Source organism: Asparagus officinalis, chromosome 1 (assembly GCF_001876935.1).
Source record: "Asparagus officinalis chromosome 1, Aspof.V1, whole genome shotgun sequence".
NCBI classification, from domain to species: Eukaryota; Viridiplantae; Streptophyta; class Magnoliopsida; order Asparagales; family Asparagaceae; genus Asparagus; species Asparagus officinalis.
This window is the reverse complement of record NC_033794.1, coordinates 7,351,910-7,373,100: the sequence shown is the minus strand read 5'-3', so window position 1 is coordinate 7,373,100 and position 21,191 is coordinate 7,351,910. Positions and strand designations below refer to the sequence as shown.

Genomic DNA, 21,191 nt, shown 5'->3' with positions numbered 1-21,191 from the left:
ACTTCTAGTTTCACTTTTCTGGATTCTGGGGGTGGAGATCCCACCCCGAGTCTCCTTTGCATCTGAAGATAGAATATAAAATTCTTCCTCTTCGGCTTTGGGAGATAGAATATAAAATTCTTCCTCTCCCGCATCGGGTTCGTCTTTGCCCTAAGAAAAGACACCACCTTTTCAACCCTCAAAATCCGTGCCTCACAGGTACGGGGAATTTTATCCCGAATCTTAAGTAGGGATAAGTCAACGCCTAACACGCGTTACCGGTTTAGTCTTTCACCGATTAAAGAAGACACCAGAATTTCAGTCTGGGGAATTTCATCCCGAAGCCTAAGGAGGGATGAGTCAGCGCCTAATACGCGTTGCCGGTTAGTCTTTGACCGTAAAAAGGACAAAAGACCACATATTCAACATTGTGGCAGGTTGTTATTAATAACACCATAATCCGTGCCTCACACGCACGGGGAATTTTATCCCGAATCCTAAGTAGGGATAAGTCAACGCCTAACACGCGTTGCCGGTTTAGTCTTTCACCGAGTGAAAAAGACACCAGAGTATAATTCTGGGGACTTTTATCTCGAATCCTAGGTAGAGATGAGTCAACGCCTAATACGCGTTGCCGGATGCCATGTTCCCGTAAGAAATGGCGAAGTCTATGTATTCAAAGTCATAGCATCAAGTCTAAGAGAAGCAATTCTCTTGGCACAACGTTACATGTGAAACGGGTTTTAATAATCCACATGCTACCCCGATTCAAACGGTAATGGGGTTTGCCAAAAATCCCAAAGCCTATGTCTAACACACATGGCCGGTTAGTCTTTGACCGTAAAAAGGACAAAAGACCACATATTCAACATTGTGGCAGGTTGTTATTAATAACACCATAATCCGTGCCTCACACGCACGGGGAATTTTATCCCGAAGCCTAAGCAGAGATAAGTCAATGCCTGACACACGTTGTCGGTTTAGTCTTTTACCGATTGAAGAAGACACCAGAATCCGAGTCTGGGGATTTTTATCCTGAATCCTAAGTAAGGATAAGTCAGTGCCTAACACGCGTTGCCGGGTAGTCTATTCCCATGAGAAAGACGAAGTCTACGTATTCAATGTCGTAGCACTAAAAGAGTTAACTCTTTTAGCACAACGTTATGTGCAGAACGGATCTAAACAATCTGAATGCTAGCCCGACTCAAACGGTAGTCGGAAAAAATTCTATAAGTACGAATCATCGATGCATCAGCTCTGTTAGTTGGTCTCGTGACTCGATTATCCAACAACATTAAAATAAGATCCACAAATACAGATGAATCAGCTTTAACAGTTGGTCCTGCAGCCCCGATATTTAAGACCGCTATGCTCCAATACCTTAAGAGCTTAAACTGTGTATACTCCAGCAAACGTACGAGTATAAACTGTGTTAATGGCGATCCGAAACCCTAGGTTAACGCCGGTCAACGCGTAACCCTAGGTCAACGCTAGTCAACGCGTTGCGACCAAAAGGCAACGTTCGACGATTCGAAACCCTAGGGTCAACGCCGGTCAACGCGTAACCCTAGGTCAACGCCAGTCAACGCGTTGCAACAAAAAATCAACATTCGACGTTCGAAACCCTAGGGCCAACGCCGGCCAACGCGTAACCCTAGGTCAACGCCAGTCAACGCGTTGCGACAAAAAGTCAATATTCGACGTTCGAAACCCTAGGGTCAACGCCGGTCAACGCGTAACCCTAGGTCAACGCCAGTCAACGCGTTGTAACAAAAAGTCAACATTCGACGTTCGAAACCCTAGGGCCAACGCCGGCCAACGCGTAACCCTAGGTCAACGCCAGTCAACGCGTTGCGACCAAAAGCCAACGTTCGACGATTCAAAACCAACGCGTAACCCTAGGTCAACGCCAGTCAACGCGTTGCGACCAAAAGCCAACGTTCGACGATTCAAAACCTTAGGGTCAACGCTGGTCAATGCGTAACCCTAGGTCAACGCCCTTCAACGCGTTGCGACATTCGAAACCCTAGGGTCAACGCCGGTCAACGCGTAACCCTAGGTCAACGCCCTTCAACGCGTTGCAACCGAAGTCAACGTTCGACGATTCGAAACCCTAGGGTGGGCGTAACCCTAGGTCAACGCCCTTCAACGCGTTGCGACATTCGAAACCCTAGGGTCAACGCCGGTCAACGTGTAACCCTAGGTCAACGCCATTCAACGCGTTGTGACAGAAAGTCAACGTTCGACGTTCGAAACCCTAGAGTAAATGCCGGTCAACGCGTAATCCTAGGTCAACGCCATTTAACGCGTTACGACAAAAAGTCAACATTCGACGCTCGAAACCCTAGGGTCAACGCCGGTCAACGCGTAACCCTAGGTCAACGCCAGTCAACGCGTTGCGACAAGAAGTCAACATACAGTGATCTGAAACCCTAAGTCAGCACAATATGACGGAGATAGTCAGTTCAAAGTTAACTCAATGCCAAACTCGACTCACTGGTGGTAGACTCGAGACTCCGACGACGGCCAGGCGATAAACGCAGCGCCGGAAGAACTTCGGTTATTCGTCAAAGCATCGAATAGACCGAAAATCGAAGGAGCCAAGAGTTGAAACTAATTATAGGTCCTTTACGCCGACTGAAGGTTGGACCAATCACATCCAAAGTATTCCAGCCTCTTCTATAAAAGAAACGAGTCCGGAACGCTTTGGAGGGGGTATCTGTAGGCATCGAAAATTGCCTATAGGTCTCCACGAACAGCTCAGTGTTAAGGAACGACAATGAACGTCACTATCTGGTTCACAGGAGTTCGATTGACGTCGGTGAACGCTTGAAGTGAATCGACGAACTACGTGAGCTGACAGAATTTCGGAATAACGAAGGCACAGGCTAATCGAGAGCCCCCGCGATGTTTACAAAAAGAACAACGCCTTTTGTGTCTCGTTCATTCTACAGATAATCCAACCATCGGGGCTGATAGAACTCTTCGTCAGAATTCCAACGCAATTCGAATCACTAAAATCCGAGTTCGGACGAAGAATTTACAGCGGAGTGTCTCGGATTTTTGGAGACATCCCAGGGGTGTCCTAGATTTTTGGGGACACCCCAGGGGTGTCCTAGATTTTTGGGGATACCCCAGGGGTGTCGCCTATAAATAGAAGCCTTAGGCCTCACTTTTGGGCATCTGGATTTTTGGAGAATTGGCGAAGCCCTGCTGGAGTGAAGAGTGATCGAGCACTTCAACACAAGAGAGTTCTTCATCAGATCTACATCACCCGCATCCGTTCCTTAGCATTACCCCTCGTCGGTAATCCTAAGAAGAGCAAATATCTCGCTTTATCCGAGATAGACGCTCCAAGTTTCTAGATCTCCTCGCGGATCGACGAAGCTCTGCCCGATTTTTCTGGATCAGATCTGATTGCCAGGTAGTCCACGGATATCGACGTCCCCGTCACAGGCTAAAGACCCACGCAAGCAAGAGACGATAAACGGATCTTGTGTTTATTTTCAAGAAAGTTGTAATTTTTATTTTCGTTATTTGAATTCATTTGTAACGTTTGAAGTTTTAATGAAATCAATGATGAAGGCAACTTTTGACGAAAACAACAAATTTATTTAACTACTTGGTAGAAACAATTAAAAATGGACAACAATCATAAGTTGTAAAATTATGAATTTTAGCAACCGTAAGATTATTCACCAATGGGTCAAAATGACCAAAAGTGGCCAAAAATTATAGGTTATTACTCATTACTTAGCTCACAAAATCATGAATTTGCGACATCGCAAAATTATTTGCCAATAGTATGAAAATATGGGGCTAGAGCTCACAAAATCTTGAATTTTATCCACCGTGAAATTATTTATCCAATTGGTTGAAGTGACTAAAAACAGACAAATATCGTGGGTTATAGTTCACAAAATCATGAATTTTGGGCTCCTAAAAAATTTTACCAATTGTTGAAATAACTAAAAATGTTAAAAAATCGTAGGTTATAGCTCATGAAATCGTGAATTTTAGCCACCACAAAATTATTTATCCAATTGGTCGAAATGACTAAAAATGATAAAAAAAAGTATGGGTTATAGCTCACGAATTATGAAGTTTGGCCTCAACAAAGCTTTTTGCCAATGCGTCGAAATGACTATAAATGGCAAAAAAACATGGATTAAAATTCATAAAACCGTGAATTTTGGAGTCCACAAAATTATTTCTCTTAGGTCAAAATAAACAAAACTTGTAAAAAATCATGGATTATAGCTCATGAACATATGAATGTTTAGCTCCACGAAATTATTTGCCAATGGGTCGAAATAAATAAAAAAAATGGTTAAAAATTATAGGTTATAGCTCCAAATTGTCAAAGTGACTAAAAATGGCCATAATCATGAGTTATAATTCACGAAATCATGAATTTTGGACTTTGTTATAATATTTGCCATTGGGTGGAAGTTATTATAAATGGCAAGAAAATATGGGTTATAGCTCACGAAATCATGAATTTTGGACTCTACTAAATGTTTTCCCTTGGGTCAAAATTAACAAAAAATGCACAAAAATCAAGGGTATAGCTCATGAACATGAAGTTTAGACTCTGTGAAATTATTTACCAAGGGAATTAAATGACTGAAAATAGCCAAAAGTATAGGTTATAGCTCACGAAATCTAGAATTCTGTCCACCCCAAAATAATTTATCCAATTGGTCGAAACGACTAAAAATGTCAAAATTCATGAGTTATAGCTCATAAAATCATGAATTTTAGCAACAACTAAAGTTTTTTCAATGAGTCAAAATGACTAAAAATGGCAAAAAAATGGGATTATATCTTGAATTTTGGACTCGGCCAAATTTTTTTCCCTTGGGTCAAAAAGAATGAAATTGAAAAAAATCATGGATTAAATCTTCTAAAATTATGAAATTTTAACTCCATGAAATTATTTGCTAATGGGTCAAAACAACTAAAAAGGCCAAAAATCGTTGGTTATAGTTTATAAAATCATGAATTTTGACTCCCAGAGATTATTTGCTAATGGGTTAAAATGAAAAAAAAATCAAAAAACATTATCAGTTATAGCTCATAAAATCAAAAATTTTGGATTGCAAATAATTTTTTTACGTTGGGTTGGAATTAATGAAAATTAACAAAAATCATGGATTATAGCTCATGAATAAAAATCATGAATTTGGGACTCCGCAAAATTTTTTGTTAATGGGTCGAAACTAATTAAAATGACAAAAAATTTATGAGTTAAGCTTATAAAATTGTGAATTTTAAACTTCACAAAATTATTCTCCAATGGGTTGAAATGATTGAAATTAACCAAAACTCATGGGCTATAGCTTACAAAATTATGAATTTTGGCCACCATAAAATTATTTACCAATGGGTCAAAATGATTAAAAATGACTAAAAATCATGGGGTTATAGCTCACGAAATCTATAATTTTGGCCACCACAAAATTATTTATCAGCTGGACAATATGAGAAAAAGGGGCAAAAAATCAATAGTTATAACTCAAGAAATTATGAATTTTGGTGTAAAACCCTAAAATTTTTATAATGAAAATGTGTGAATTAATAGTAATAAATATTTCTTTTTTGATAAATAATCATATATATATAAGAAGAATGTGTTTATCAGTGTTTGGGAACCCAACAGGTGTCTATATGTAAGAGTAATCAATGGATAGTCCAGCACACAACAGGAACTCTTTTCCTGTTGTGCGGTCGACCGCGGCGGTCGACCGCGACGGTCGACCGCACAACAGACAAAGAGCGACCGCGACGGTCGACCGCACAACAGACAAAGAGTTTTTCTTTTTCTGGGTTTGGGTCTTAACGGGTTTCGGGTCGGGTTGTGGCATTAGTATATAAACTAATGAACCCAAGAGAGCCTTTTTTCAGCTGAGATCTAAAACCCTAGCCCCCTTCTCTCTCCTCTCTAAACCCTAGCTCGGATTTGGCATTTTTGGGAATTTCGAAGGGGTTTCAGTGGGATTTCGCAGGTCAGATTGAAGGAGGATCATCTTCAGGGGATTTGTCAGCACCTGAGGCGAGTATCATCTCGTCCAATCCCTCACCCATATTTTTCTACGAATTTCTTTTGATTTTTCATGAGTTTTGATGAGCCCAAAAGGTATTTTTGTATAAAAATGAGTTCTCTCTAATATGGATTGCAAGAATCAAATGTTTCAGTTTATAAAAGTTCACAAATGTTTTGTTTAGTGAAGATCTAGATCTGAAATTGCTTAAACAAGAGTTAAATCACGATTTACTGTTATCAAAACGCTTTTAATATGTTTTCTTATGTATTTAGAGTATTGGGGATGTAGTTTACATGCTTAAAATTCGTTGTTCTTGTTCTGTATGATTTTAGAGACATTTGAAATTTTGTTATCGTAGAAATCACAAAATTTTATTTCAGGTTTTGAGCTGACAGAAACCCAGATTTGGGCTTCTGTCTGCTTTGCGGTCGACCGCTACGGTCGACCGTTGGGCGCGCAGAAGGGGCAGGAATCGTCTGCGGTCGACCGCGGTGCCGTTTCGGTCGACCGCGATGCTCTGCACGGTCCGAGGCGCGTATCAAAGCGCAGTCGACCGGGGCGGTCTACCGCCGCACAGTCTGGAGCAAAAATTTGCTGTTCTGTATATTTTATTTATGTTCGAGAGTTTGCCTATTATCTGACTCTGGTTTTTAGTCTTACTATGTATCCATGCATGATAGATGACCTGAGGATACCAATTGGGGATTTACACACTGATTTGAGTGTGAATTGACATAAGTAGATTTCACTATGTATCTCAGCGATATTTTCATAATTTCACAGTCCTCGTGTTGGACTATAATCCATAGAAGTCCTCGTGTTGGACTATAATCCATAGAAGTCCTCGTGTTGGACTATAATCCATTTCAGTCCTCGTGTTGGACATTTGCCACTTATTCCATGAGTTTGGAAACCACAGTATATAGTTCCTGTATCGGACTTAGTTCTTAACCTTGCATATGACTTTCTCACAGTAGTTTATGACATGACACTTATGTAGATTTTGACATGATATTCATGTAAGACATGACACTTATGTAGATTTTGACATGATATTCATGTAAGTAATAACATGATACTCATGTAGGCTATGTCATGGCACTGTATTTATGCTCTGATATTTTGTAAGTAATAACATGATACTCATGTAGGCTATGTCATGGCACTGTATTTATGCTCTGATATTTGTTGTGTTTCTTTTATAATTGTTCCTGTACTAGAACCTCGGGTTTGGTGTTTAGGGGCTTACAATTTGAGATATAAGGTATATACATGAGGGTTTCCTTGTTTGGATTATTTCGCTCGACATACCTACTCTCGTGTTGTAAATTTCTAAATACTAAGTTCTCTTTAGTAAGATCAATGATTTTAGATCTATTACGTATTATCTGTATTTTCTTATACAACGAGCCCTGTTTCCTTGGGGTTGATTGTGATGTTACTCGCTAGCGCTTTGACGCTCGTTTTCCCTCCCCCCCCCTTTTCAGGTAATGAGCCAGGAGTCCGGAGAGTCGCAGGTTGATGGCGATGCATTTTAGCTTCAGCTGTCTATTTAGTTATATATTTTCTTTTGGAGTTCCACAGTAGACTTTTGTTTAGACATTTGAGAGTCTTGTTCTAGAAGTTGTAAAGGCTGTGTGCCTTATTTCCTTTTTGTCAGATATTTGTATTTGAGACTGGTTGAGTATTCCAGTTTATCTACTCAGACCTTGACTATGTATTTCTGTATGTTGGATGATGAGATATTAATGTGATTATTATCATTTCATCGGTATTTCTTGTATTATCTTTTACTTGCTTTTGTACCTACACCTGTTGTTGACTCTACTAGATAGATGTTAATTGTGATGGTGAAACATGTTATTGCACAGTGTGATGCATAGCAGGTTTGACATTCTTGGTTTCACCTTGAACTGCAGCCTTGTGTGAACCCATGGGCTTCACATTTGGACTCCATGAAACATTTCCCAATAGCTCAAAATAACTAAAAATGAAAAATAATTATGGATTATAGATCACGGAATCATAAATTTTGGACTAGAAGAAATTACTGGCCAAGGGTCGAAGCAAGTAAAAATGACCAAAAGTCATTACTTACAGCTCACGAGATTATGAATTTTAGCCACCGTGAAATTATTTGCCAATGAGTTAAAATAACAAAAAATGGCTAAAAACATTGGTTATAGCTCATAAAATCTAGAATTTTGGCCACCGAAAAAGTATTTATCCAATGGGCCAAAACGACTAAATTTACCAAAAGTAAAGGGTTATAGTTCATGAAATTATAATTTTAGCCTTCGTAAAAAAAATTTTGTCAATGCATTGAAACGATTAAAAATGATGGATTGTAGCTCATGAAATTTTGAATTTCGGACTCAACGAAATTATTTACCAATGGGTAGAACCAACTAAATATGATAAAAAATTGTGGGTTATAGTTCACAAAATCATAACTTTTGGCCGTTGTGAAATTATTTTTGAATGGGTTGAAACAGTAAAAAATGACCAAAAATTATGGGTTATAGCTCACGAAATAAGAACTTTGGCCACTGTATAAGTATTTATCCAATGGATCGAAATGACTAAATATGGCTAAAAAATCATTGGTTATATCTTATGAAATCGTGAGTTTTAGCCAATGCGAAGTGATTTGCTAATGAGTCAGAACGACTAAAAATGACCAAAAGTTAGGGGTTATAGCTCATGAAATCTATGGTTGCCTCGAAATTATTTATCTAGTTGCTCGAAATGATTGAAAATGACAAAAAATTATGGGTTATTAGATCATGAAATCGTGAATTTTGGACACATAAAAATCTTTATTAATGGATAAAAATGACTAAAAATAGCCAAAATTATAGGTTATAGCTCATGATATCATAAATTTTAGCCTCCACAAAATAATTTCTAATGTGTCAAAATAAGTAAAATAGTACAAAATAATGGGTTACAAATCACAAAATCGTGAGTTTTGACCACCATGAAATTAACTAGCCAAATGGTTAAAAAGACAAAAATGACCAAAATCATGGGTTATATCTCACAAAATTGTGGAATTTGGCCTCCGCAAAATTATTTACGAATTGAATTAAAATAGTAAGAAATTGTGGGTTATAGCTCACAAGATCGTGAATTTTAGCCATCCCGAAATTAATTAGGCAACTATTCAAAAATACTAAAAAAGGCCAAAAATCATGGGTTATAGCTCATGAAATTATGAATTTTGGCAATTCTCTAAAATTTTTAGCTAATGTGTCGAAACAACTAAATAATAATAAAAAATAATGGGTTAAAGCTCATAAAATTGTGAATTTTAGCCTTCACAAAATAATTTACCAATGAGTCAAGATAAATAAAATGATAAAAAATCATGGGTTATATGTCACAAAATTAATTAGCCAATTGGTCAAAAAGACTAAAAATGACAAAAAATTATGGGTTACATCTCACGAAATTATGAACTTTGGCCTCTGCAAAATTATTTATAACTAGATCGAAATGAATAAAAATAGCAAAAAAATCATGGGTTATAGCTCACAAGATCGTGAATTTTGGGCACCACGAATTTTTTTTGCCGTTGTGTCGAAATGACTAAACATGGAAAAAAATCATGGGTTATAGCTCATGAAAACATGAACTTTTAACTTCACGAAATTATTTGACAATGCGTCAAAATGACTAAAAATAGCCAAAAATCATAGGTCTATAGCTCATGAAACATGAATTTTGGCCATCGCGAAATTATCTGTGAATGTATCAAAACGATTAAAATTTGCCAAAAATCATGGGTTGGTTCACGAAATCTTGAATTTTGGACTAAAATTTACCAAATTTCGCTAGGTATAGCTCATGAAAATATGAATTTTAAACTCCATGAAATAATTTGGCAATGTTAAAAATGACTAATATAGATAAAAAATCGTGAGTTATAGCTCACGGAATCATAAATTTTAGCCTCCGTAAAACTATTTATCCAATAGGTCGAAACGAATAAATATTGTCAAAATTCGTGGGTTATAAAACAAATTCAAGGCATATGAAAGCTGGTGGACATAGTCTTTAGTCCCACTGGAGTTTAGGGGAGCTTTTAGCCATTAATTAGCATTACTCTATTTGCAATTTATTCTTTTCAATAACCTTTTTTTTAATCTATCTATAGGGTACACTAAAATAGCTTTGAGGAGTTGAAGCAATGATAAATAACGTCTATCTCTCTACTATTAAATTTATCCTTTTTAACTTATATATCATCATTGCCTATCAATCTTATCAAATTTCAAATTAACAAGCTCTAAACAAAAATCTAAGTGATTTTGCTTATAAACCCAAAGTTTTTTTGCCCTGATTTTTTTTAAACACCACAATCATATGAAAAATAAATAATGTTAGGGGCACACCCCCTAACACACCACCAACCACACCCCCATCTCCTATCGCTACAGTAAACCGGGTTCCACATGGGATTTTAAAAATTTTAAAATCCCATGTGGGGCCCGGTTTACTGTAGCGTTAGGAGAGGGGGATGTGGTTGGTGGTGTGTTAGGGGGGGTGCCCCTAACGACGACACTCATGAAAAATAGAGGTCTAAAATATGAATACTAACCTGAGGAAACCCTTTGAACCTGTGAGCAACAATCTCCAGTCCCCTAACCCACTCATCCTCATCAAAGTACAAATCCCAAAGAAGCCATTGCCGTCCTCCCTCCACAGCACCACTGTGCCTGCTCACGGGATTGTCCGGCACACCATCACCTCCGCGCTCCCCCAACCCCCACCACCCTCATATAACCTCCTCACCCCCAGCCCCACCATTGCCGGGTTGTCCTCTCGACGCCCTCAGCGTTCTCGTCGAGCCCTAGAGATTTTAAGGACTTTTCGACGCAGGGTCTCGTAGCGGCGTCGTCGTCCAGAGGTACGTGGCCCAGGTGAGGCGGACGCAGTTGAAGCCGAGGGAGGGGATGAGGGAGGTGATGAGGTGGAGGGCTGTTTGTTGAGCGCTTCGGGATGAGCGCGGGCATGTGGCCCACCCAGTTGACGCAGCGGAGCTTCACGCGGGGTTTGTGGCGGTCGTAGACGATGCCAGCGGCCGTGGGTTGAGAGGGGGAGGGGTTTCACATGGTGAGCGAGGAGGAAAGTGAGGAGGAGGTACAAAAATGATAACGTGCTCATTCTGGTTAATGATGGGGGTAACTAGCAAATAATTAGCAGGGGAACGTGGGGTTTATAGTGAAGTTTGTGGTTGAGTTTGAGTGGTTTTGGTGCAAGTTAATTGTTTATGTAGGAATCTCGAAGTCAGTATACATATTGAGGAGTTGAAGATGAGATTGTGTGAGTGAGTTTGTTGAGATCATTAGGTACGCGTTTGTAGAAAATGTGCATGTTGAGAAACGTGAACGAGGCGCGGCAATTGGGTTAAGTACGAAGCTCGAGGTGTGTTTGGTTGATATTTGATGAGGTGACCTTTTAGACTAAATATGTAGAAATGTTGTGACACAGGCTACATATTTTCATTGATGAACTTGAGTTCGTGTCGAAGGGTATCAGATCAAAGTTTCCTTAATCAGATTAAAGTTGGTATACATAGGAGTAAAGGTTCTATCGGAACACCTCACGCAATGGGTTGATCTATATCATTCACGGATTAGTTCGGAATTTATGGTTATTGTATCAATGGTGTAGACCACTCTATTCCTATAGTGATGGTTCTAAAATGATCCTTATGGGATTGGTCCAAAAGAAAATTACTTTCATTGGTCAGAATTTGACCAAAAAATTGCTTTAGTTCAAACCTTTTTATTTATTTTTTGGTCAAACTAAAAGATAAACACCAAATTTATAAGTTGCCAAACACAACCTAATTCTAAAATTTGGATGACTAGACTGCTAGTGGGAAGCTGAGCAAATCCAGAATGTTCAGATAACATGTTCCGTCCCATCCTTCTTGAGTATACTTTTATCAGCTGCAATGATAATTTTATGTGCTTCTGAATTGTTTCATTAATTTCTCAGCAGAGAAAGGAAAATATGGATATATGTAGCCTTAAATAAGATAACGAAGTGTTTACATAGTTTAAGTTTACTGAAATTTTTAGGATTTTATGAGTCAAGTTCTAGACTCATTAGCCTAAAATTAGTCTAAAATTAGGGACAATTGTGTCAAGGCCTCAAATATGGGAAGCCCATGTGACCTAGCCCTCTATATTTTAGGTCATGTGATTCAGCCCCAAATACATGGTGTATTTGTGTTAAGGCCCCAAAGTTGCTGAGAGAGAGAAAAGCCTAGTTGAAGTTACAATCTCACCCTTAATTTGATTTGACTGAACTCGGTAATCGCTCCCCCTCCCCACTCAAGTACTCTCTCTCCCTCTTTCTCTTCTACTGTTGAGGAGCCACCGGAAATTCCCAAACTCCATTTCTGCAATCTTGAATTTCAATCTTGGGTTAGGATTTTCACCGTGAAAATGTCGTCGAAGGAAGTATCGGTTAACGATTTCGAAGTCTGTTCATCGTGGTGGATGGCAGGAGAAAGATGAAACCAAATCACAGTCGTCGGGCGCACTTCGTGAATCATCTGGGAATGGAAGGGACAGTGAATACCAAGAATCATCTGGGATTGGAAGCATGGAGGAAGCGTCGAATGCCCTTTTGGTCATGTGAAGGGGTGAAGTACGAGGTCGAGGCCAAAAAAGAAGACCAGCAAGGGATGGTTCCAACGAATCCAACCCCAAAAAGAAGTAAGTGCTAGGTTTTTTTTTCTTAATTAAAGAACTTAACCCCTTTGCATGTTATCCAATTTATACTGAGGTTCATGTTATCTAAACTGATTTCCATGTTATCTAAACTGATGTTCATGTTAATTCTAATTTCATGTTAAGTACAATTTGATTCATGTTAAGTCTAATATCAGTTCATATTAAGTCTAATATCAGTTCATGTTAAGTCTAATATCAGTTCATGTTAAGTCTAATGTCAGTTCCTGTTAAGTCTAATACCAATTCATATTAAATCTAATTCAACTTGTATATTTGAATTTATTTTATGGAAAAAAGTTGGTGATGCTGCAGAAATTAGGCCAACTGCCATTATTGGGGCTTATTATGAATTTATGAAGCATCTTGCCCTAAAGATATATCAGTGGCATATGGATGCATATTGTGGATCCATATTTGAGCACTATATTCTATTTGGCGCTCCTGCACTTGATCGTCCAACACTTGAGCTGGTGTTGAGCTATTATGATATTGATAATGAAACATTTTCTATCTCTGATGCAAAAACTGGGGAAATAAAAATTGTTAACTTTGACTTAGATTAGGTCCATAATCATATTTTTTCCAATTGGTGGGGAAATCATTTGTACCAATCGGGACTCCAAATGCAGAATATGGGTGCAATATTTTACTAAGCTTTTTAAAGAAAGTATTGTAGAATCAAAAGAAAAGAAGGGTATCCAAGACTTTGTCAAATCTTAATTCTTTCGCATGGTCAAATCGTCATCCCTCATCATTTAAAGCAGTGTGTCACCAAGGAGGAATCCTCTCTGATTTGCTAATCATGTCATGAATCATCATAACACTGTCCCGGAAGGATTATCATTGGAATCCTATCTGATACACAAGTCCTATATGAATTTTGAAACACATGTAGACGTCGACATCGGCGGACCACAATCTATACTTTTTGAGCTCAAATTATTGGCAAAATGTTGTAAATATTTAGAAAATAAACAAATAACCAAAAACTAAACAAATAATAATAACTAAAGAAATAATCAAAACTAAACAAGACTTAACATCGAACCATTTTGAGTCATCGAACAAAATTGAGTTAACAGTGAACAGATTTACACTTGACTACACATAAATTAGACTTAACATGTAACGACTTGAAGTTAACATACTACAGTTTAGACTTAACGTAACACGCTTTGGACTTAACATGTAAAAGGTTACAGTTAACATACAGGAAATTAGACATAACATACAAGGTTTTGGACTTAACATGTTCTCACTTGTGTAGGCGTCTAAAAATGTCTATGGGTGTCCGCACACAGCTCGAGATGGAGAGAAGACGATGAACGTCGTTATCCGGGTCTAAGAGGATTATCTATCGTTGATAAGCGTATGAAGCGAAACGACGAACCAAGTGGTACGCGCGCGTCAATCAGTTCGTGCGCGTCGGTCAACACGCGCACGTCAACCAACACACGCAAGTCAACCAATGTGCGTTCGACGGTCAGTCTCGCAATGAAATCGTACAAGTAAACAAGACAGTCAAGCGCTCAAAACGGTAGAAAATACAAGTCCCAGAAGAGTCGGAAAACCAAAAAAGTGCCAGACTTCGGAACCCGCGCCGATGCGAGACGACCGAAACTGACCCGCACCAGCGCGGGTCGGCCGAAACCGACCCGCACCAGCGCGGGTCGGCCTTGGCTGACCCGCGGCCTGGCGGGTCGCGGGTCAGCCAGGCCGACGAGCGTGGCCCCAGCGGGTGCAGCAACGACCCGACGCGCTGTTTTGACCCGAAAACCCGTTTTTCGACGGATTTGAGCGGGTTTCTCAGGATTTATCTGTTCCAGGGGTTCCTAACTACCTAAATCATATCTCTAAACATTGTTAATCAGTTGTTAACTGAGGATGGAGCCAAATCACGTGTTCTCATCCAAATAACCGCTTCCGAAGCCCTATAAATACAAGCCTAGGGCCTCCTTTCAGCGGGGGGATTAATTATTCAAGACGAGGATGTGCTGCGGGATTGAGGAGTTAAAGGAGCACGAATTTCAGCGAGGGTTGACAGATCTCGGCGAGTTCTTCGGTATAAAGAAGGAGAGTTCGAGAAATCCGAAGCCCGTTTCCCCGTTCCTCGAGATTAGGCTTGGTCTTAATCTCGAGAAGAGCTACTGATTTCGCTTGGTCGCTCTCAGCACTTCAAATCAAATACTTCCTCAGTGAAGACGAAGCTCTGTCGAAATTTTCATCAACCGGATCCAGATCAAAGGCGGTCCACGGATAAACCCCGGCACAGGCAAAGACACTCACGCAAGCAGAAGACTGATAAACGATCTCCCTGTGTTTGTTTGATAAAGTTGTAAACTTATTTTATTTTTATTGTGTAAGAAGATCTTATAAAAAGATCAACTTTTTATTTTATTCGAGTTTATTGTAATGACTAAAGTTGTAACAGATTCAATAGCAATGAAAACAGCAATTTTCGACGCAAACAACTTGCTGTTAACATAATAGAATTTTTACTTAATATAAAAAGCCTTGAAATTAACATGTTTCTCACATACAGTTACCGAACCAATTTGAGTCATCGAACAAATTTGAGTTAACAGTGAACAAATTTACACTTGATAGCTCACAAATTAGACTTGACATGTAACGACTTACAGTTAACATACTCTCTTGATAGCACACAAATTAGACTTAACATGTAACGACTTGCAGTTAACATACTATGGTATAGACTTTAACATAACATACTTTGGACTTAACATGTGGTTGCAGTTATTATATAGGATATTAAACTTAACATACAACGCTTTAAACTTAACATGTTCTCACTTGCAGTTAACATAATGAAATTTAGACCTAAGCCGTTTGTTTCATCTTTGTATGCCAAAGATAAAGAATTATATGAACGTTTTAACCTCTCTGACACATCAAATTTGAGTTTCATTATGGTGGTTGAAGAATTATTTTTTAAGAAAACTACTTTATCACCTAAGGAGACAATGCAGACGATAGTCTTCTCAGTCATTATGAAGGGAATGTAGAATGAGTAATGAAGAGAATTTTAGGATAATAGGAGTATTGAAGAGCAAAAACCATTATGAAAAGCATTTTACGACAACTAAATAGTTATTACTCATGATAGAGTAAAAATGAAGTTGGGGGGGGGGGGGGGTGGGGGGGTGGATTCCCGTCTAATTCTCCGCATCAGATCGCCATTAATGAGATTGACTTTCGTCCATGCATTTATCTTGATGGAGGCGTTGCTTCTGAGGAAGAAGGAGAAGGGCATTTTAAGATTTTTTTTCTCCAAAAGACAGTCTTTTTTTTTGTATACAGTTGACGTGGAGGGGTCCGAACACATTAAATGAAACTTTTTGGATCTGATCCACACGGGGAAAAGTTCTTTTCCCTAAGATTATCAATGACAATTCTATTGAACAACATATTTCTGAAAAAAGAGGTGCATCAGGAAAAAAAAAACTAAAAAAAAAATTGAATTATTATATGGCCGTTAGATCCAATAACGTTCCAATCCACATTTTAGGTAGAACCTAGCTGGAATTGAATTTGTTATTGCCTTTGTGGAGCAGCTCCAGCGTTTATTGGATCTAGAGTTATTATAATCGGCCCTAAGTCTGGCCCAACCCACTTGTAGCACAGCATAATAACAAAAAGGAAATTAATTTTCTTGTCGCGACGGAAGAATATACTTCACCCTTGGATATTCTACAAACATTTGCAAGCAACCTCATCGAATTCGCCTCTAATGTTCTATTTATTTACCAAAATGGCTCTATGGCGATTCTTCACCTGAAAAGGCTCACAGGCAGTTTCATAATTATTGAGAAAAAAATAGGAGATTTTGGTAATTTATGACCCCAAGGCCGGCATTTTCTTGTGGGCTCTTCGAGTTCATTCAGCGGCTGAAGCAAACAGCAGAGGAGTCTCGTTGGAAGCTCGCTTCAGCAATTCCGTTGTAAGTCTCTCTTTCTTCTTCCTTTCTTTGCTTGCTGTTATAAATTATTTGATCTCTGTATTAATATGATGTTAGTAATCTACATATATAGAAAGTTTATGGTGATAATTTCATAATTTTTGTTCTTTGCTTAACATTTCCCGCAAATGGACTGATACTATTCTATGAACTTCGAGTTGGACACCCCCAAATGTTTTTGTTTTGCCAAATTAAGCGCTATTAGAGGAACACAATTGAAACAAGATTCACTAGAGAAATTTTAAGGATTCGCCTTGGAAAAATAATTGTTGTAAAAATGTAGGTTGGATGTCATCGCAACTCCAAAAAGTCCTTCAAAAATGCAAACCAGTTCAGAAGTAGAGAAGTTGCCGCTGCGTTCAATTTGAGAGTGTTCTAACAAACTATTATTGGATCCTCTGGTATATTTGGGAAAAAGAATATAGCACAACAATAGTATTTCCAACATGCTAACTTGTAGCTGCTAGAATTAGATTTATTGGAATTAAATAGCCTTTTTTTTTGTTAAAGTTGGTAGTTTAGTTTCTATTTTCTACTTCGTTGTTGAAGCTGCTTATTGTTATCTTTGAAAAACTCCGGGATGACTGGACACCATTTGAAGGTTTATTGCAATATTAGGCTTTGTTTTAACATTTTATATCATATATATGGAACTTCAGTGTGTGCCTTCGAGCCTCATCACAACTTTAGAAGTATGATGTAATAGTTAGGTCATTTCACATGGTACAAGTGTTGGATAGCAGTATTCCTAATCTATTAGGATTCCTAATCTATTTTGGTAACATGAGGTTATTAGGATTCCTAATCTGTTTTGGTAACATGAGGTTATTAGGATTCCTAATTTGTTTTGTTCTTGGTTTTAGGATTCCTAGTCTGTTTTGGTTTTAGTTTTTCTATATATATGGAGATTAGAATCAATCATAAAAAGAGAGGAGAGTTGTAATCAGAGGTTAGAGAAACTTTTGAGCATTAAGAGAGGGAGATATTGTGAGCAAATTGAGAGCTTTGGTTGAGGGTTAGTTTGTGAGTTTTGTGAGATTGTAACCCTTTGTACTCTCATTGATTTAGTGGAATCTTCTCATCCTCTCCCCGTGGACGTAGGCAATTGCCGAACCACGTAAATCTCTTGTGTTATTTGGTGATTGTGCTTATGTATTTTGGTTATGATCTCTCTTGTTTGGCTTGTGTGTAATTCGACCGCTTCCGTCGCGCACAACAAGTGGTATTAGAGCTCCGGGTTGGACTTGGGAGCTTGTTCGAAGGATTCACTATTGGATTCTTATTTGAAGAGTTAGATCTACAACATGGGTGAAACAAGCACATCGGGGTCATCTCTTACAAAGACGAAACATAGTTTGAGCATCAATAACATGAAGATCGATGTTCCGAAGTTTGGTGGCAAGATCAATTTCGGTTTGTGGAGGTGCCAGGTGATGGATGCGTTGGACGTTCAAAATTTAGAAGAGACTCTTGAATTACAAAAGAAACCTGCTGATATGAAAGATAAGGTTTAGAAGAAGATGAATAGTAGGGCGTGTGGAGTTATTCGGTCATGCTTGACGCCGGATCTTATTTATGATGTGATGAACGAGACGTCGGCGAAGAAGATGTGGGAAACACTTAATGAAAAGTATCTTACTAAGAGCATTGAGAATCGGCGAGACGTCGGCGAAGAAGATGTGGGAAACACTTAATGAAAAGTATCTTACTAAGAGCATTGAGAATCGACTTCACTTAAAGAGGAGGTTTTACCAGTTCAAGATGAAGATGGGAGTTTCCATCAGGGAGCATGTTAACAACTTCACGAAGCTACTTTCAGACATGGCCAATGTGGATATCATGGTTGAGTATGAAGACAAGACGATGCTACTTTTGTGTTCGTTGCCCGAGGATGATTATGGTACATTTGTTCTCACTATGATTAATGAAAAAACTACTATTAGTTACAAGGAGGTGACCTCAGCGTTGGTGAATTATGAGTTGAGGAAGAGTGTTGATGAGTCATCCGAGAAGACATCGAGAGATGCATTAGTAGTTCAAGGCCGTGGTTCAAACCGAAGCAGGAGGTCGCAGTCTAGAGGTGCACATCGTAGGATTCGTAGGAATCAGTGCGCCTTTTGTAAAGAGGATGGACATTGAAAAGCTGAATACCCAAAGTTAGATCGAGTTGAGAAAAATAAGGGGAAAGTTGTACAAGCTTCAGAGGTGAATGTTGTCAAGACTAGTGGCAACAATTCAGATTCGGATTCTTCAGGCTATTCATTATCCGCACTACCGTCAGTTTGTGTTGCCAACTCTACAGAGTGGATGTTGGATTCGGGTGCTTCTTACCACATTTGTCCTAGGAGGGATTGGTTCTCCAGCTTTCAGAAGTTAGAAAGAGAGGATATTGTGCTCATGGGTAATGGACATGCATGCTCTATTGGTGTTATTGGTACTATTCGGATTAAGATGAGTGACGGGGTGATTCGGGAGTTGGATAAAGTGAGGTTCGTTCCACAATTGAAGATGAACATCATTTCACTTGGAGCTTTGGAGGCAGCAGACTATAGGGTAACCTTGGTGGATGCACGTTTGAAGGTCACATTGGGGTCCATAATTGTGATGAAGGGCGTCAGAAGGAACACCTTGTATTTTTTGCTTGGAAGCACGGCGATTGATAGGGAGATGACGACTTCATCAGATTCGGCTAGACTGTGACGTTGTTTGATGCTGGGTTATTTGATTGGTAATGTCGTGTATAGGTTGTTAAGTAGTGCTTTGACATGCAATTTGAAGTCCTGTGAACCCATTGGTATGAGCAAGAAGACCAAGGTGGAATTTAGCACTTCTATCCATCATTCGAGGGGTCTTCTAAGGGGTGTTCATTCAGGCATTCGTGGGCCTTCCAAGGGAGCATCATTGGGAGGTAATAGGTATGTGGTTTTCGCAGTTAGGGATTGTTCTAGGCATTGGTGGGTTACAACCAAGTCTCATTAGTGTGAAGTCCTAGAAGCCCGCAACAGATGGAGGAAGTGTGTTGATAGAAAGGTAACCCGACGTTCTGATTATGGTAGGGGTTCTTTCTTATGTTTGTGCCGAGCTCACGGTAATTGGAGACACTTCATTAGTGTGGAAACTTTAAAGCTACGTGATGAGATGGCAGATTTTGGGAGCTGTTCCTTTCTGGAGGAGGATCGACATTTGATATCGAGCATTGGCATTGGTGTGCAGGCTACGACATGTTTGGGCAATCTTATGTATAGGTTACCGACTGCTGCATGTAGAGATTTTGGATCTGATGGAGCTGCTTCAGATTTTGGGTTGCATCGGATATTTGGCTACTCAGTACTTGGTCACATCGTGGATGTGAGATTTGATCTGATCTCACATTTGGGAGTCAGAGGCGTGTTTGATTATCATGTATTGACTTCTGACTTTATTCTGAGCAGGTATGTCACGTTTGACTCTCGACAGGTGAAGAGTGGTGATCAGATCTTTGGGACATCGCAGCGGGTGGAGAATGATGCTACTCCATATTGGGTGGAGACTCCAGATCATACTGCATCATTTAGGATTCCAGATGATGTGACACAGATTGGGAATCATGTTGATTTGGATGCATATGATAGGTTGATCGATTCGAGTGCAGATGATAGATGGAGTCTGGATATGGCTATTGGTTCATCACAGGTGGAAATATTTGGATTGTTTCAGTTTGGGGTCATTGGAGGTGCTATCAGTCGTAGACTTGATCGTGATGTTGGAGAAGGGTTACGAACTCTTCTAGTGGATTGAGGCCTTTGGAGACCATTTGGATGAACTACGGACGGCTTGATCCCTTGGGAGAGAGGGTACGTAGGTAACCACATTGGTGCAGTCGAATTTGGTGAGACGACGCATTGGTGCTCATGTTGGTGTCGGCTCAGTTTTGAGAATACTTCGCCGATGTGGAAAATTGTTGGATAGCAATTGTAGGCGTCAAAAAATGCTGAAAGATATCCAAATACAGCTCAAGAGGAAATCATCCAAAAGGCAGAAGAACACAAGTCTTGAATGTCTTGCCATGCGAGACAGACTTGACTGTCTCGCCGCGCGAGACAGTCTTTACTGTCTCGCCGTGCGAGACAGTCTTTACTGTCTCGCCGTGCGAGACAGTCTTTACTGTCTCGCCTGAGACAGCTTTCAGATGGTCAAAACTACCTTTGTAACTGCCCTACACGTGGCCACTAACTGTTCAAGAAACGTGGAAAACGTCGTGGGCGAGAATCACGTGGATAACTGCCAAAATAACGGAGTTTGAAACGTGGGAAAGCAGTTACATCGAAAACTGCCAGAAATGTAGACAGTATTTTACTGTCTCGCTGGGCGAGACAGCAAATTTACTGTCTCGCTGGGCGAGACAGCAAACACTGTCTCGGCCAGCGAGACAGCAAACACTGTCTCGCCCGCCGA

The 21,191-nt window shown here is 39.5% G+C and overlaps 1 protein-coding gene across 1 annotated transcript in view; it reads right to left on the bottom strand.

Annotated features, from left to right (window-relative positions):
* LOC109847856 overlaps positions 1 to 10,762 on the bottom strand; it is a 29,805-nt gene extending 19,043 nt beyond the window's left edge. The window contains exon 1 of the mRNA XM_020417091.1: positions 10,630 to 10,762. The gene's annotated coding sequence lies outside the window, so the exon portion shown is untranslated. The remainder of the gene's footprint in view (positions 1 to 10,629) is intronic.